Source organism: Manduca sexta, chromosome 14, assembly GCF_014839805.1.
Source record: "Manduca sexta isolate Smith_Timp_Sample1 chromosome 14, JHU_Msex_v1.0, whole genome shotgun sequence".
NCBI lineage: Eukaryota > Metazoa > Arthropoda > Insecta > Lepidoptera > Sphingidae > Manduca > Manduca sexta.
Genome location: NC_051128.1, coordinates 7,924,029 through 7,941,606, shown reverse-complemented (window position 1 = coordinate 7,941,606; position 17,578 = coordinate 7,924,029). Strand labels below are relative to the sequence as shown.

At 34.0% G+C, this 17,578-nt stretch overlaps 1 protein-coding gene and 1 long non-coding RNA gene across 3 annotated transcripts in view; both read left to right on the top strand.

Moving 5' to 3' along the window:
- Positions 1 to 17,578, top strand: part of LOC115456075 (extensin) — a 71,473-nt gene that overhangs the window by 3,659 nt on the left and 50,236 nt on the right. Inside the window, exon 1 of one of the 2 annotated variants that reach the window (XM_030184940.2) lies at positions 1,290 to 1,482. The exons of the other annotated variant lie outside the window; for it this stretch is intronic. The gene's annotated coding sequence lies outside the window, so the exon portion shown is untranslated. Of the gene's footprint in view, positions 1 to 1,289; positions 1,483 to 17,578 lie in introns of those variants that run through there. 2 annotated transcript variants of the gene reach the window in all.
- LOC119189345 lies at positions 9,919 to 10,739 on the top strand. The gene is made up of 2 exons (XR_005112353.1): positions 9,919 to 10,293; positions 10,633 to 10,739. It is a non-coding gene; the product is annotated as an uncharacterized LOC119189345 (long non-coding RNA).

Below are 17,578 nucleotides of genomic sequence, written 5' to 3'. Positions count from 1 at the left end.
CTTTCGTCTTGTTTTCTATACTATTATATAAAGCTGAAGAGTTTGTTTGTTTTGTTTTGAACGCGCTAATCTCAGGAACTACCGGTCCAAACCGAAAAATTCTTTTTGCGTTGGATAGCCCTTTGTTCGTGGAGTGCTATAGGCTATATATCATCACGCTATACCCAATAGGAGCGGAGCAGTAATGGCTAATCTCAGGAACTACCGGTTTGAACTGAAAAAATCTGTTTGTGTTGGATAGCCCTTCATTCCTGAAGTGCTGTCGGCTATATATCATCACGCTATGACCAATAGGAGCAGAGCAGTAATGAAACATGTTGCAAAACAGGGAAAATTATAAGTTTTGAGAGTTTCCATTGCCTGCGCTGCGTAAACGGTTAAAGTTATGCAACAATGATGTATGACGGGATTGTTCCACTTTAAAAGTTCTAAAAATATATTATAAAACAAAGTCTCCGCTGCATCTGTCTGTCTGAACGTGTTAAACTCAAAACTACCCAACGTATTAAGATGAAATTTGGTATGGAGACAGTTTGAGACCCTGGGAAGAACATAGGCTCCCGGGAAACTACTACTTTTATAACGGAAAACTTTAGCCTGAAAAACTTTATAACGCGGGCGGAGCCGCGGGCAAAAGCTAGTTTAAAAATAAATCTAACTTCGTGAGCAAATCCTCTTCCATTTAAGTACACGACTTGCCTCCTTGGAAAATGCTCCCGAACTGATGATTATAAACAATTATGAGATGTACAATATGTAATACGATGATTTATTACATGTTATTCTATATTATACGTTTTTTCTTGTGTGGAGAGATATATTTATTTCGATATAATTTCCGACAATTTTTATGTACTTCTTTGTGCCTCTAACATAATACAAGTACATTATATATTTGACTGAAGTGATAACTCAATTCAAAGATCTCTTCAGCAAGATCCACAACTGCTTATCGTTCCTACGGAATAGTCTTTTCAATATTGCCTTTGATATGGCAGGTTTTCAAAATATCCCGAGGCGTAGAGGCCGGTTTCAATCTCCGATCCGTGTTGTTTGCACCAACGTGTCATTTTGTTTGCCGGCGTATATTTGCACATGTAGACACCTAGCGACACTGGCACATAAGATGAACGGCGGACAAACAAACATTTTATCACCGTTAACAACCGGGTAACTTACTCGCAGTATTGAATAACGACCCTATGATATTGTGGAGCGTCAATCGCCCCACTTTATCTCATTTGCGTCTGGTTAGTAATACTTAATTACAAATCAGTATCGTTTAAACTTTAAAGGTGGCGTGGTGTCTGTGCTCTTCCAGTGCCTAACTTTACTAATTTGAGGATATCGCAGTGAATATTTTTCCTAAGTGTTATGGAGTTTCAATATTATGGAAATTATGACCGACCTCCATCGCGCCGTATCCAGGACCAGCCCTGGTGGGATGAGAGGAGGATAATCTGTCAGACAGACGAATTAATGGTAAGACAGACTTTATTACCGTGGTCGTCTCTATTTGTAAACATAACAAGCAAGCTTCAAACTAATCATATTGAACTATAAAAAAATAGTTCATTAATTGCATGAATTATGTTTTTATACAAACCGGGTTTGTTTATAGTATTAGTATTAAACAACGTTGTTTATGAAAACTGAAATTTAGAGCACGTCTTAGTTACAATTACCATCAAGTATCACTAAATGGTTGAGTAAAACACTACACTATTACTGAAGTGAAATAGTGTGGCATATTCTCACTCGCCTGGTGTAATGTAGCGATTAATTCGTATAGGTCTGTCTAGACGGTGCGACAGGAAAACTAAGCGGTATCGATTCGACGCCAGGATAATTTTAGAAAATTCTGGTCGTTGGGGTCGCCGGTTTCGGATTCACCTTTCATATTACCTGCGAAAGGTTTAAAATAACACTTAATATTATAATACTATTTCAATTCGGTGATACATCAAAAGAAGTTCAAGTAATATTTGGTAATAGAAATATGATTCAAAGACCTAAGTTTTATGAATACGTTAAATTTAAATTTAGCATAGTTTTTATTAATAAACTAGTTTGACGTCAAGTGTATTTATCCCCGAAAATAACCGTGCGCATATACAGATAACATTAAAGTAAACAAACGCAATGTTTTTGCATCGGGTATTGTGTTATCGATATTTAACCATTCAGTTGGTTTTTGCTCAGTTAAGCAACAAAATATTTTATGAGTGTCATTTCTAAATATTGTATGGAGTATTTCCGTGTTGTACAATTAATTAATTCTAGATATATCATTGCCAACACTTATCGGTTATCTCATTTTATACTTTGTATCTAGTGTAATCGTCACTTTTATACATTGATATAGAGTTTTCCATTAAGAACTTACTTGTATAACAAAGGGGAATAACTTGCGATAGCAACCTTTTATCATGACGTGTCAAATGCTTCCGATGTTTGGAAGTGGTTTATGTTTCAACCACATTATGTACCTACGTCTTATTTTAATGTATAATGCAATTAACTTATCAGTTCTATAAAAAAATAATGTTCATGGATTTTACGTTCAACTAAATTATTAAATGACAAGATATTTTTACTACTCAATTAACTTATTCATTATCATTTGGGTGTCATAATTTAAAAACCAACAAATTTCAAAATATTAATAGAATAGAAATGAATAGTCGAACGTTTACATTATTATTATTTTTGTCTGAAGCTGCTGAAGGGGTAAATGAGTAACCTTATAAGTTATATATCTACACCGCCCAAAATATATATTATATAGTCCTAAAAGGGTCATAGTAGCGCTGCTGATCTTAACGAAAAGGGATAGAGATTAGGGAAGAGTAGGGGACTGCAGGTGATTTTCAGTGATATAATGTAACATTTTTTTTCCTTAGCACGGATTTACGCGTTATAATATCGTTAACGTAATGGTTCAATGTACGGAGATTTTAACAGCATCCTGTGGACATATTTGGAACCAAAATAAGATAGTGTGAACATTTTCCGTTTAAACTTAAAAATAGTAAATCGTGTAACCATAGACAAGCATTTGTTAAAATGTATGGAAATCGCAACGCTTTTTTTCACGAATAGTATCATATTAAATACGTTAACTTATTTGATATGAATACTAACTACCCAAATTATTACTTACATTCGGTAATCACAGACTGTAGTGTCAAGAGAATAAAAAACTACATCGTGAGAAAAAGATCTAAATTGTTTTTGTGACTCGGTTTTGATTTTTTTGCCACATATTTACTAATATATAATAGTTAAAGAGTTTGTTTGTTTCACCGTGCTAATCTCAGGAACTACTACCACTCATCTCAGGAACTAAACCCATTTTGATTTTTTCACTAATAGGAAGCTTATTACTCCTGAGTGGTCTATTTTATCCCGAGAAAATATAGAGCGGAACTTATTCCGGAAAAACATTTTTCACGCGAGCGGAGCACTGATCAACTGCTAGTTATGAATATATGTGGATATGAATGAACCGCAAATAAGATATAACAACTTTGGCGGAACATAGCAATATTTTTTATAAAATTAATTATGACTAGAGTATCAATAACTTGTTAATAGAAATAAAGTGCTTCTGTCATAGTTGTAAAGTGTTTTGTTTTTATGTCTAAGGACATTTAACGTCGTAAGAAACGAGACAAAACACCATAAAGCTATAATAGATGTATACAAAGTTAATAGTAATTAACTTGACCGTATAAATACTAAGTATTTATTTACAAGAATTAATAAAAAAATCACTACCTTAGAATAACATGTTTATTACTCTATTAAGACAACAATTACTATGTATAATTACTTCACATAAAACATATTTGTGAGAAGTGCAATTGAAGTTCTGATTACTAAATCAATAATATCTTTTAAATGTTTCCTATAATTTTTAGGTTTGTATGAAGAACATATTATCGAATTGATCTTTTAATAGCATTTAAAAAAATGTGTATTCACTGCTTTTATCATTTTTATCAACGCTCAAAATTGTTTTCAAACCCAAAGCTATTGTCGTTTTGTTTCATTTATCGAATTCGCCTGATTCCATACCCATCTCCCAATTGATGTTCGCTATACAATCAGATAGTGTAGATAGGTCGAGGTAACCATGTAAATGTATTCAGGTCAGTTCATCAGGCTTGAGAGTGGGGTTCCGTGCAGTACATCCCTCGCATGGAAACTATATTAGCCCTGTCTCCTGGCAATCTTGTTGTTTAAGTAATAGGATACAGATTGGTTTTACCGCTTGTAGCTATGATGTGGTTCTAGCTATTTGCTATAGAAAACACACCAACACAGTTATACTAAAACTAAATAAAAGAGAACTTTCATTTGTCTTTAAAATAAGAAACCCCGCAAATTCGTAGAAAAGTTTATAATTGTTTTTATGTGACGGCGGCTGAATGTAGAACGAAAAGTTCGGGTTTAAGATCTATTTCTACGTCGGAGTAAATATTTGTATGACCTAAAAGTCTCGGATCTGGGTTTTGTATGATGCTCCGTGCAGCGTTTGGCACTTAAAGTGCACCGAGGTTTGATTTTAGTCAAATGTGGTAAGAATTATATATCTTTGAATTATTTTATTGACGCTTATATCCTATGTACCTACATAAAATTAACTGCCAATATCATTTGATTTTTTTAATAATTATAAAATTATTACATTAATTATATATCTGCATGAGCCCGCAGTTGTAAAACATGCAATTTATCACATTCTTTGTGATGATGTTAATTCAGATGTTTTTCTTTATTACGCTTCGCTACGTCAGCGTAAAATCGACAAAAAAGCAAAATATTTTTTTTGCATCTGTTGTGTATTTTACATTAAAAAAATAACCTACAGGTATATTATTTTACAATATATTCGTATGTAGTTTTCCTCCAAAACTGAATTAAGTTATCGAAAAAAATACTTTAAAAATTTTAAAAATCAAAACTCTTAAAGAAAGTGTCATTGAAATCAAATCTGTAAACAATTTCTTGTGCAAGCAATTTAATTTATTCCTTTGTGTTCCTACGGGAACCCTGCCGGGTCAACAACTATCAATGCCAATTTCAAACTGACCAGCGCACTGTCGTTGTAGGGATGGACCAGTTTTATCATAAAATGACGGACCGAGTGCGGTGATTTCCTATGAAGTGAGATATTAGACCTCATTACTGTAGTTTCATTTAAATGTTGATTCAATCTTTGCTATGCTTGTTTAACTTTAAAATGTTGACATATAAGGTTTTATATTCGTTTTAACAATAAAATCGTAAGCATATTTTGATTCAATGGTAATATGAATAACATGTAAGACCCGAGTTGCAACTCTTTAGTTCAAAAGTACAACGACAAAATAAAAAAAACTGCAAGATTATTTCTCATCTATTATATTGTATACTTAGTTTGGCACGTAAAAGTTAAATAAAAGCCGAGGCATACCGACCTTTAGTTTTGATTTATTTGGATTATAAATACCATAGGGAAACCTGCATAACTGACTCAACACCATCTTACTTCTTATCTTATCTTACTGAAAATATTTGGATGATTGTTTGAAGTAAACGCAGAAATTGTTGAACGGATTTGGATGAAATTTAGCACATGTTCAGACCGTATTCTGAATTAACATATAAGTTACTTTTTGTCTCGCTAAGGTTACTCCCATAGGATTTTTTTTCTTATATGTAGAGGGTGCTGGCATCATAAAGAATGTGGCGTTATGGATCGCTACAAGTACAAGGACTTTTTTGGCGGGAATGGCTAGTAATACTACAATAAAAACAACGTTTCATTATTATTTTAAGCAAGCTGTGTATGTGTTTAGGTTGTAATGAATTTAAGTTTTTGGATATCATTCAATTTCAAATTAATGTAGTATTACTACCGTGGTATAAAACATGAAGCGTATTGCGCCAATTTTGATTATTACATAGTAAGGCTGTTTTCCTCATCTTTTTACCCACAGCCCGCGTCTGTGTAGGTAGATATCTTATGATCAGTCATCTGAAACCTCGACAACCAGTCGTTTGTGGAATCACCCACGTGTGATCGTTAATGTCATTCTGAGAACGGAGGTGATTAACCTCGTTCCTGGCGAACCTTGCGGCTGATAGACTTAGTCACAACTCCCAAGTTCACAGCGTTTTGATTGATATGGGTCCATGGGATTCCCCAGGATATGCGTGCGATAAACAACCTTAATTATTATTACTAATAGATTGAGGAATATTTTTGGAAATCCAAAATAATCAGTGTGGTTATGAGCACTTTAAACCCAATGTTCTAATTGAGAAGGCACCTTTAACGTTATTACGAATTCCATGATTAAACTTGGACTTTGTTTTCGTACAAATCGAGGTAGTAGCCTACAAGTATAGGTATTACATTTCTTTTTTTATAATCCGAGCTTTGCCGATTATTGAGATGTAAAGCGCGGCTACAAAGCTTGAACAAAACTAAAGATACCAGGATATATATATCTAGTTGTATGTTCATTTATGACCTAATAGCTCTTTTATTACAAATAAAAAGTTTTTCTATATGTCTTAGTACGCCACATAACATAATGTACTGGACATGTTATTAACGTAATAAATGAGATACTGCAAGATTAGCCTATACGTCAAAGAAAGCCATCTTAGGTTCATTAAAACTAAAATTTATAAAAGAACAGGTTAGGCTAATATAGCTAATAATATACGAAATTAAAATCACGATAAGAAGACATATTTGACTGCCGTTGTAGGTCCCCCAATTTGATAAATAACAGTTCTGGGTAATAAATACTTAAACCTGATAATTCATTGGCAACACCGACAAAACCTCATCGACAAAAATCCGTTAAATATGCCCAAATGACACATGCGACTATACATATACGTAGAACTCTAATCATAATTAAACATAATACAAATAAGTATAATATATTCAATCTCCTGCTTCGTTTATACGTCTCGATTTCCGTCGCTACCTACTCCTTTCCGTGGGACTCCGTGAAGATATGATTCGATGCATTAATCATAATATGTTTTTTATGAAATAAACAAACCATCAAGTTGCGCTTCCACGGTGTGAATCATAAATTTATTTATCTATTCAGGGAGTGAGTCAAGGTTCACCGGGCAGTGGAACGCATCTTTCTTATAGATTTTATAAATAAACATTCTCATTTACCATGCCGGCCGATGTTAGGTTTTAAACTATTTTATGACGTAAATAAAATGTTGTGTAACCTCCTACGTAAAATTCATCACAATGCCGATTGTAATATTCGGTTTGTATTGTTGTTGGCACTTATGAATAATTCTAAATGATCTTAGCAGAATCTTATTGGTTTTGTAATGAGCGGCGCAAACCTTGAATAATTATGCAACGACAAAGGTCAAGGAGTTCCAAGGTCGACCTCCATAGATTAGTTCAGGAGGCGAGTACTGGTGCTACGATAAAGCATGCTGGTAGAGACGAATATGCGTCATAAGATGTATTAAATATTACATTGATATATAAATACTAATGGTATTTGCATTAAGAAGGATAGGCGTTTCTGATGGTTTATATAAATTACACTGTTGCATCGTTGCATAAAATAGTTTTTGTACGCTCTTGTGATAGACCTTTGCTGATTTAAAAGTTCCACTGTGCAATATTTCGGCATTAAACATTTTATTGTATGTGGTCAATTTGTATGTCCAATTACTTGCAACTCTGCCTATCCTTTTTTGAATAAAAATGTGAAAATGTCCAATCAAATTAGTTCAGCATTGTAGACTGGAATATAATATGTAATTCAAATAAGATTAATGAAATATGGTTCTATGAGTAACGCACTAAAAAGTACCTAAGATTTTCCTGTTTTTATAGGAGAACGTGAGTAACCAACCAAGTCAAAGAAACCATTAAATATAATACCTGATGGGAAGTCATGAACAGTACCCTAAAAGACCAATATTATTCTTATTTGAGTGTTGAGCGGATATATATTATTCATTAGACTTTGGTATCTATACTGGCCGTTTCAACGCAAGACTTCCGCAACACAACAGTTTTTTGTGAGACAAAAAGCTTAATCTATACTTATTGCTATAAGCGGAAGAGTATCAGCGTAGCTCTTTTCCTAGATTCCTTTCTTATCCCGATAAGAATTGTAAAATGCAGCATGTTGATTATAAAGTATTTTTATATAGTACATCATGGAGGCTATGAAAAAGATACCCCAAAGAAGGAATTTGTTATTTAATTTTTTAAGGATTATCCAGAAAAGCTACGGTGAAGTTTCTGAAGCATTTTACGTAATAACAGTACGTTATAGAGGCTACATATAAAAATACTCCCAAAGAAGTAATAATTTTAATAAAATATTGTTATGTAACTTTTAATGGATTATTCAGAAATGCTAGCGTGCAGTCATTGTATTTCCCTCTCGCCAATCACTCAAAATAAAATCATCAATTTATTACAGTCATAAAAACAATAACGGATCTACGAAGTTACTAGAAACATCTTAAACCTTTATTTTTAAATGATAAATCATTTAATATGCCAATTTAAGCTTGTTTACGCTAACATTCCTAATAGAGAACAAAATGTATTACGTAAGCGGCATTACCTAGTCTTGCCATAAATATTGTAATAAAGAAAAAAGAAAATTGTTAACTGCAAATAACATTTATTACTTTTACAGTGTGTCAGTTTAATACATAAATATAAAACAATTAAAAATATAAAAAGCTTATTCGAAGTGGTCTCCATTGGCTGCAATACAGTCCTTTAAACGATGAGGCCAGTTATCAATAGAAGCACGCACTCTTTCCATGGGAAAATTCTTCACTGCCAATCGTATAGATTGTTTTAGGGACTCAAATTATCATGGCGTTTAGAGCAAGCTGTACTCTCTAAAACTGACCACAAATCATAATCCAGCGGATTAAGATCGGGACTAGACGACGGCCAGTCTTCAGCTCTGATGAAGTCCGAAACGTTCGATTCCAACCAAGACTGCGTGGACCGAGCTTTATGACCCGGCGCCGAGTCTTGCTGGAAGGACCATACTTGGTTATTGAACATGGTGATGTTAAGGGGCTTAACTACCTTCTCAAGAATGGTATCTTGATACACTTGTGCCGATGTTTTGATACCTTTTCACAAAAATATGGCTCAGTCACTCCTTCATAGCTAACACCCCACCAAACCATCACTGAAGTCGGATAATGTCCACGTTGCACTCTGTCGACTAATTGGGAAGCTTCCTTAGAGCTTTGAGCATAAATACGGTCATTTTGTTTGTTAAAATGTTGCTCAATTGTAAAAATTTTCTCATCCGTAAACAAAATTTTTCTGTGACCTCCCTTTGCGTACCGCTTCAGTAGTTGTTTCGATTTTACCACCCTATTCTTCTTTAAATTATCAGTTAAGAAATGGCCAGTGCGTCTCTTATAGGCTGCAAGTCCTAAGTCATCTTTTAAAATACGCGACATGGTTCTAGGTGCTATCTTCATTTCCCGAGATAAAATCTTTTGCTTTCGGACAGGATTTCTTCGAATTCTTTCCCTTACTGCTTTGACCACCTTTTTCGTACGAACACTACGTGGACGGCCAGATCTTTTCTGTCACAAACAGAGGAGGTCTCATTGTACCTATTAATAGCCCGGTACACAAACATTTTACTAATACCAAGTGTATGGAGAGTTTTAAAAATTGCATTTGGCTCCATACCTACTTTGTGTAATGCTATCACAGCGATTCGGTTCTCTTTATCACCCCACACCATTTTAATATCGCAAAATATTTTACAATGTATTGGCGCCAAAATGAGAAAACACAATGAACAATCGTATAAAAATGACAGATTCGAAATTCAAATGTAATATTTTTTTATAATTAAGTGTAACAGTATTTATGGCCAGACTAAGTATATCATTATTTATCTATTGACTATTGATGACTGAGACTACACATGATAGTCCAATGAGGAATTAATACAATAACAATTGCAATTACATAATTATTTACCTTTTAAACACTACAATCACATCCGAAGTTGTTTACGCTCGAAGCTCAGTTAAATAATAAATTAACTATGCATACCTCCATTAACAAGATAATACTAGCTATGAAGTGTAAAGTATACGATCCCAAAATATAGATTATCGAAAGTCTTAAGTGTAATATTGATATCTTTATTTGCGTCCTGCGGTTTTTGTGTGTGTCGCCACAAATATAATATTACTGTGGTGTTTGTCCGAACCAATATTATAGGTGTCTATTTCAATCGGGTAATTTTTTGTTTTGCTGTGTGTATTTTTAATTATAATATCATCACGAGGCAATGATGTCTTTTTTGTCATTTATATAAGTACATACATATTGAATGAAATAATTACACACATACAGGAAATATGGTTTCTTAATTAAATATGTTTTCAATCTTTTAAGTAAATTTCATGTGAATGCCAATTAATATTCTTCAAAAAGAAACATATGTATTTTAGCCAAGTTAGTCATGTTTCGTTATCTCGTCTTTAATTTCTAAAACACCCACTTCTCAGTCATACTAATTTCCACTCTATTGTCGACTACTCATTTTATATTTTTATAAATTTTCATTGTTACAGGTAAGTGACATGTCTAACACAATGTCGATGTCGGGCTATCGTCGTGATCTAGACAATGACAGGAATGAGATCGCGACACATCGTTCCTATGAATATCGGCCAGGTAAGATTAGGCATTATAAATATATACCTAGAGCAAATAAACAACGCAATTAGCTACTTTATAGGGTTCGGCTTGAGTGTTTTTTGATCGTCCAATGAATCAAATACGTTTTTATTGAATTTTTTAATCAACTGAATAACAAGAGGGACAGGTCGTTCACATAGTAATGGTAGTTTTTTGGTGCATTTAAATTATAAGACGCACGTCATGCTGCGTGCCAGTTCACCGCTTCACCAGATCGACCATGGACCATGTCGTGGATTATAATAAATAATAATAATAATATCAGCCCTGTATTATATACTTGCCCACTGCTGAGCAAGGGCCTCCTCTACTACTGAGAGGGATTAACAATATTATTATTTATCGTGAAAAATACGAAATATACAATTTAGTCAGGGAAAGGTTTTTAGGCGGAAACGCAAGAAAAATAAATTTGTATTAAAGAGAAAACATATTACTATTTCTGTAAATATAGACGCGATAAAGAATCCACAAATGTGACAGTCAGAATAATGCGTTTATGTAACTCATATAACATAAGTCAGCTTTAATAAATAAACACAAATATTGGAAGTTTGCACTCCCCCAGCGCATGCAACTTTGCGTATTTAATTAGAATTTCCACGGCATGTATAATGTTATATATATAACAATAAACTAATTACACGCTTTGACTTATATTCAAGGTCTTTGATTTTTATAATTAAAGTAGAATTATTCATAATTGCCTGTCACAAAGTATTGTCGGATTCCGCGTTTACTAAATAACTCGACGTTTTCTTCTTTGTAACTTGTAAGTAGATCATAAGTTATAACTATTATTGCGTAACAGTATCGTGGGTAAAAATTATAATCATTAGCGGTTCATAATGATTATTATAATAATAGCCATATAAAAAGTAGTGAATTTTATTAAACCTATGGACCGGATATAACATATAAATTTTTTTACCATTGTGCAAATGATAGACTGTTGTACAACGTTATATTTTTTACCTGTTAGGATTTTTTTATTGCTTTGTATGACGAGTCGAGCTTGCCGTTCGCTTAATGGCAAGCGATACAACCACCCAAAAACAGTAGAAACACCATCCAACACCTTGAATTACAAATTATTTTTTGATATTTCATTACGTTCGCCATCCAGAGAAATGAGATGTTAAATTTCATTATGTCCAGTAGTTACACTGGCTATAATAGCATAACTTTGTTTCAAACACACTCACACTGTTTATCTCTGAAGGGGTAGGCGTAAGTGGTGCATGTACTTGCCATCGTGTGTATTGCGTCACATGATCTGATACGGGGCAAGCCAATCACCATATCGAGCACAAATTCCAGAGTGGAGAGATACTAAAGCAGAAAAACACCGCCGGACCCGGGGATCGAGCCCACGACCTCAGCAGTGCAATGGTACTGTAATGCAACTACGCTACCGCAGCCACTCTAATTTATTTCAATGCAATTTAATCTACACGAATAAGGCGGAAATGTTTGTGAGTTTGCATGTTTGTAGATTTATAGAATCTAATCTTTCGAACTACTGAATCGATTTTGAAAATTATTTCACTTCATATAAAGATACACCTGAGTAATGTAGGCTACTTTTCAACCTGGATAAACTTTTTCTCCGAGAGGCACATGCGGGCATAAACTAATATATAATATTACCACTATGTTACGACACTCAGTGCTTATTAATTAGTGATTACGAAACGAATCCGATCTAAGTATTGTCAAGGTACTGTTGCAAACGACTCGGATTATAGGTCATTACTTACATATATACATTATTTAAAAAATTATTGTTCATAGTACCCATTACGTCATGATGACTGCATGTTTCAATACGTCACTGATTGGATAATGAACTCTCGTATATTATCGTTTATGTAAGTATTGTTTACAACAAGTGTAAATAATTGATTTACTCATGGGTTTTAGATATGGTTTTAATATAAACTCAATTTATTTGTAAATGTAAAACGACTATTAGCATTGTATTTTGACTTATTTTTAACGATGTATAAGTTTGCATTTTATTTAATTGGTAATACAATAACAAAACAGAAATATGTCATTTAAAATTTGAATAACTATTGTTAGTTATTCGACACTATTATTGGTGTAATTCAGAAGTTATTGTGATATAATAGACGACTGTCTATTATCTAGTATTCAACTGTTACTAGCTGCCATTCTCTAAAAGCAAACGTAAATTTATGACGATAATGAACTTCATATCGAAAGGCTATCTGTTGAGCATGTGGTTGAGTATTAAATTTTCTCAGATCAAACTCCGAGCTAGCGCCATCTCGCCGCTTTCTCTATATTGAATAAAGATGGACGATTACAAACTGTGATCTTATCATCCAGATTACCGGATCAGCTCGCGAACACGTTGTAAACTTTGTTACTCTTGTTAATTGCTATTTTATAACTCGATAGGGAAATAAATTGATTTTTATTTTGCTACACACACCTAACTATCGGCGCTACGTCAGTGGCGAACACTTCCCGATTTCTATAAGAGGCTGTGCGACCTTCGTTTATTATGTCGTTATGTTATACGATCTCCGCGTACGCACAAAGAGTATTTTGCATGTCCGACGAGTTATTTATATCGCATTACCTCATAGACGCTGGAATTAATGAATAATGACGAAAATACATTCAATAAATATAAAATTTTTAGTTATGCAAATTTTTATTATTCATAAATCAAAATCATCAGAGATTCGTAATGGTTGTGATTAATTTTCATCCCAATAATTTATAGTTCATATCTGATATTGTACTGTTAATCAATCAGGTTGAGGACAAGTCTGGCTATTATACCCGCATCAGTTGTGTAGACTGAATTATGTACAGACGCTGAACCATATTATCTGTTATTATTATGAAGGAGAGATCGTGAGGAAACCCGCATGCCATCTGAATAATAATTACCACTGCACACGTTATCTAGCTCCAAGCATTCCATGGTAAACATCATTTATATTACATATATATATATATATATATATATAATATAAATGATGTTTACCATGGATATATATATATATATATATATATATATATATATATATATATATATATATATATATATATATTTTCTTTGGCAACATAATAACAATATTTATTTATTTATATATATCAAAGAAAAGAAGCAACAACGCATAATAATAAAAGTAATAACAGTTATTAAAGGTAGCGACATCTCATAATTCCCATTACCTGAGCAGACATGTGGAAGCCATCGCAAGTGAGTATGCCGTATCTCGGGCCCAGTAACGGAAAAACCTTTTATGTGATGAAAAACAATGATATCGTCCATTGTTAACCAATGTGGTTCCTATTCGTTTAGAAGCCATTAAAGTTAATTAAAATATAATCGATATTGTTAATATATTGTATAATACCCATACTATATATACTCTTCGTTCGTATCAACATTATAATTAATTTCCTTATCGGTTATAAACAAATTAAGAACATAAAACCCACCTATTAACACGTTGTCTTGACGTCATTAGTCGGTTATATTATGAACTAAACCCTGTTTTAATAAATATGTATATACTCTAATTTTATCGTAGTCCGGACGTTACAATGTCCATTTAAAGACGTTAGTAAAAATGACTTAATTGGAATAATGAAAATGTTTATATCTATATTATATTTAAAAATGAATCTCTATTTCCCTTGATCATCGCATCACGCGTAAACGGCCATCCGTTTTGCTCTATAGCAATTTCCCTAATTCTTTTTTTATTGTGGACAGAAAATTAAGGAAGTCGAGTGGAACATAAGAAAATTTTAGAAAACTTAACGACAATATTAATTTTACATAACTGTCAGTAGTTTGAAATAGCTGTCAGCGATTGACAGTGCGCGCTGCAAATATCGTTTAACACAGATCGGTTTATAAATCAATATTCATAGTTAAGACAGTACATCATCTGTCGAGTCAGCTAATGTTTTATAAATTAATATATTTAAGTTGGTTATTTTTTTAATTAATAATTTATCAGCAATGTTTATTAATAGATTTACACATGGCAATTTTATTTCTTTATTTCCTTAACACATCTTTCAACAATTCACAGTTTCTTTACACTGTGTAACATTAACAAATTACTATCAATCCACGCACATGAGATGCGCGTCCTCTAATAATTATAATTTTATCCACCTTACGATATCGTTATCTTTCACTATGTGTTTAACGACAGCTTATTTAATAAATGTATTTCTGTTATTAATATAAACAGATAAGAAGGTCATCTTCGTAGACGTAATATCATTTTAACTGTGACTTTTTACCTATGTACAAACAAATCCGATTGAAGCTAATTCAATTATGCGCTTACACGGGGATGATCCGGCTTCCGTTTCGAATCTTTTCAAGACTGGTCACGACTTATTTAAAATATGTAACACTAATTTAAAATTATTTTTACATAGTTTTTTATTGTCTTTGTTTTATCATTATTTTCCCGGGTCCCCGTACTCGTAGAAATGTGAATATTCTTAGAGCGTTGAACTCTTTTGTATGAGAATATTCGTTGAATACAATTTATATTCATTTGCATTTAGGGCGTATGTTACTACGTCCTGTTCGAGGTTGTTTTGATACTCACAATATTAATGGAAAACGCAATGATGAATTGAAGAAGGCTCATAAAAACTTACCTCTTTACGTTAGGTGTATAATTTTTGATTTGAGTACTTGAATTTTGTGTTCATTGTTTAATTAATACAATTCAAAACACCATTGACAGTAACAATGTTTTAACAATTTGAGCAAGCTTCACACGAAAGCTCTTCGACTTTACTCCTCAGTTTATAAGTCTACTATCCCTCTTACAATTTGTCATTTACATTTCCATTAATCTACGTTAATAATGACGGCGTGGGGTCGCGAAATCTGTGCATTTCCTCGATTTTATTATATCCGCCATCGTATGTGTACAGTGTAGTACGTAGCGTACAGAGTTGGCGTCGTTTCGGGCGGCAGTCGCACGAGGGCGTCCGTGTCGGAAGCACGTCGCGTCGCGCCGCCCACACTACCGCCCGTCAGGCCCGCGTCTGATCGCGTATACCGACACTCGACAGCGTGAGCACGCGCGAGTGCGAGCGACCCTTGCCGCGCGGCCGGCTTCATGACGAGCGCTCCCCGCCGAGCCGCGCCGAGCCGCTCGCGGATTGTCCACACTGGCCGCACTCGCTTTCTACCCGACAACGGTACACCAGCTCTTTAGTGCTCTGGCGCTTCGAGCCGTTATCTCAGTCTGCCGCGTGCTTACATCGCCACTGTTTACCACAACATGTTTGAAGTTTTCCTCGCCACCAGACGTTAACTCAATCGTGTGAATGCGCACGGGTTGAAGGATTGCGAAACTGTATAAGTGAAGTTTAAAAATACATTGGCACTAGTGCGGAGTGACGTTCGAACGAGATGTGTGCGTGCAGCAAGTTTTGCGACTTTTGGAAGAACTCGTGCGGAGCAGGTGAGATCTGTGTTCTCACTGCGCTGAGCGCTTTCTAAACAGTACTATACCTATTGTATTTGACCAGTGCAGTGCAGAGAAACCATTACTTACCTTTGTCCTTTCTAAACGTTTCGACTTCGACGACACGACGCGACGCTGACGCGACTCTTGGAAGCAGTCGACGAAGCGGCTCGAAATTAATAAGTGAAATCGAATTTGTAAATATTCAATACTGATCCTTCAATTAAATGACACTTTCACAAAAAAATCATGTTACTTACGTGAATATTGGGAAAGTTGGCTTGTAGTGCCAGCCAGGTGCAAAAATGCTTCGTAATCGAGAAAATCTTGCCTGGGTCGCAAGAGCGAAATTAAAATTCAAGACCGTCATGGTAATTTTGATAGGTTTTACCAAACTGTTATAATGGACAGATAAGAATGTCAAGGTAATCTTGCGGGTATCATATCCAGACACCTGTTTCAAAAACTTTTACATACCTACTTAACTAATTGTGCGAAAATTTAAACTGATTCTGACATACATTGAAATCAAAACTCGTTCAGAGTACAAAGATTTTAGAAATATTTCGATTAGATCATTTATACAGCAATCACATAACGTTCGCATTTTATTCTCAATTATCATATAATATGTTGGTTTCTGTTTTCATTTTGTTCTTTCGTTCCACGAGACGTTCTGGGATTTGATCAAGAGAATGTATCTACGAGACATTAACAGTCAAGGTCGACAACGTCACGAACTATTGATAAATCTTAGTTATACTTTTCCCATCGATTGTGAGGTTAAAAATAACAGATAATACTTCCTACTTTATACTATATCCTGTACGGTAACTCATTAGTAACATATATTATAACGCGTATAAAATATTAGAAACTGGTCTTATGGTTTTTGCCAATTCAAAACCAGAAGATTTGACTTCCGCAACTACTTTAAATAATATAGGAATCACGATGTGCGCCGAAAATGTACAAACACAAAATATACAAACTCAGTGATTTCAATACTTTTAAATTCAAAAGCGCCACGAACACACCTATCTCCTCACATGTATTATGTGCATTTATTAACCGCTCACGTTGGAGTGCCCGAAACTATCAAGATAAAACTTTAATTTGCATATAAACTATGTATTTGTCTGAGTATTTCGAGTCGATCGCGAAGAATGTTTCACACATACATTTACTTACGCTTCTTTTACTAACATCTGGATCTATTAGAAATATGTGAAGATGGAAATTTTTACTTTACTTTCCGAAACATATTGCATCAAGTTTTTCTGATAACAGGTGATATAATATGTCCACGAACATCCCACATTAA